This window comes from Urocitellus parryii, chromosome 7 (genome assembly GCF_045843805.1).
Source record: "Urocitellus parryii isolate mUroPar1 chromosome 7, mUroPar1.hap1, whole genome shotgun sequence".
In the NCBI taxonomy this organism is placed as follows: Eukaryota; Metazoa; Chordata; class Mammalia; order Rodentia; family Sciuridae; genus Urocitellus; species Urocitellus parryii.
This window is the reverse complement of record NC_135537.1, coordinates 104,443,225-104,445,427: the sequence shown is the minus strand read 5'-3', so window position 1 is coordinate 104,445,427 and position 2,203 is coordinate 104,443,225.

The following is a 2,203-nucleotide window of genomic DNA, read 5'->3' as shown; positions in this document are numbered from 1 at the left end:
TATAGTTAAAAACATTGATTCTTTGGAAAACACAATTTTTGGATATTCCTTCACACCTTAGTTTGTGAACCTGTACCATTCTCCCAAAAATAATCACATCTACTAGAGCATCTGGAGAAGGAGATTCAGGGACATGGGCAGAGACTCTTTAAGTGCTTGTAGGTCTTCCTCCTCCAAGCATGTGTCAACCCTATAGAGAAATAACACAGGGAATTGAGAACCTCAATGTACTTATGTAAAGAAAAGTTGGGGATCAATTCAGCAGGTTTATTTACCTAATAAATGCAGCTATAAGTTGAAGGAAGATGATTTCTTTGCTACTAGAAATTACAAGCCCAAACTTTTCCTCAAAAATCAACCTGACAAAGTCAATTAAAGACAACATTGAAAGTTGATCTACTTAATCATAGACTCATAGTCTATAGGAGACAGGTCTGGATATTCTCTCAATGTGTAAGAAGACAGGTAGGGGGAACAAGAATCCTTCCTGTAGTAAGACAACTGGAAGGCCACACTGTTAAACTAAAATGCACATCATCCTAATCTTCATTCTGCTGTATGAACTCAAGGTATGCTATCATATTCTAAAAGGGCATTGACCATAACCAACTATACCCACAGCTGTCTTGAGGTAGCTAATCATAACTAGGGTTGGTCATATTCATGTGATTGTGGTATGGTTATTCTTATGTGTTTTTCACTATTCTTCTAGGCCCAGTTGGTAACCCAGCTATGCTACTTTGGCAATAGCAGAAACCCAAGAGAGTAAGTCAATGTAAAAACCAATTTCAAACCTCTGCTTTTCTCATGTCACTAACATTCTACTTGCCAAAGCAAGTCACATGATGGAGTACCAGGTTGAAAGATGGTGCAGTTTAGCCTACCCATATGGAAGAGGGCTACAAAGTTATGTAGCAATGAGTGTGGACTCATGGATAGGTGATGAATTGCACCATACTAAAATCTATCACATTCATTTTAGATGCCTATAAAAAATATGAGAAGTAAATTGTGGTAAAAAGAAGAGAAAAGAATATGTTTCAAGGGAAGAAGGACAAACAACATTTTCCATAGGTCCTTTTTGGTTTGGTTAGATAAGGACAAAAACACTATGCATTAAATAAAACAAATGAAAAGCATTAATGACCATGGAAAGTGTGGCAGAATACTGGAAATAAAAGCATGCAGTGTGTGAAAACTGAATTAGGGCTTCTGTTTCTGGAAATAAGTTGAAATAGATATCTTAAAGTAGTCTTCCTGAAAATCAGCAAGAAGTGACACACTATATTCAAATCCTTTCAAATGGATAATTAAATTTGCAAAAGCATAGGTAAATCATCAGGATCCAAATGTGAAAAAAAGAGATTGAAAAAGAGTCATAAGTATGCACTGATTTGGTGGGGACTTCCTTTGGATATTTTATAAAATCATTTTTTTTTAATTCTAAGAGACTGAAATATGACCATTGTACCTAGTCAAAGTAAATGTTGTTACTGAAGACCCTTTGTGATGCCTGGACCCTCAAAGACCTCCAGGTTCTGTAGCAATGCATTAGAGAACATGGTTTTTGACAGAAGCAGCCTCTTACCTTAAAAAAATTCCACAAATGGATCCAGGTGTAGTATCACACACCTGTAGTCCCAGCCACTTGGGAAGCTGAGGCAGGAAGATTGCAATTTCAAAGCCAGCCTTAGCAGTTTAGTAAGGCTTTAAGCAAATTGGCGAGACCCTGTCTCAAAATTTAAAAAAAAATTGCTGGGGATATGACTCAGTGGGTAAGCACTCCTGGGTTCTATCCCCAGTGTCAAAAGAAGGGAAAAAATCCACAAATAAAGCCTTCTGAACACAAATATGCAAAATAAAATTTTTTAGAAAATATTATATTAAAACACCATGAATAAGAAAAATCAGAAAAAACTATCAAAATATTATTTCTCAGTAATTAAAGTCTCAGTAATATTAATACAATTCTGAGGTGTTAATTTGTCAAAGCTATAAAGAATGAAACAAAGGAAAATCATGATACAGGAGTACAAAATTTATCAACTTGATTTTTAAATAATAAATTAGAAATTTAAAAGTAAATTATATAAAATTGTTGAAATTTGGGAAACATGTGAACAGGTTAAACACATTGACCATTGAATTAATGAATAGAAATAGAGCTTGAAGGACCACTGTGTGTTTGCAACAACTTAACAGA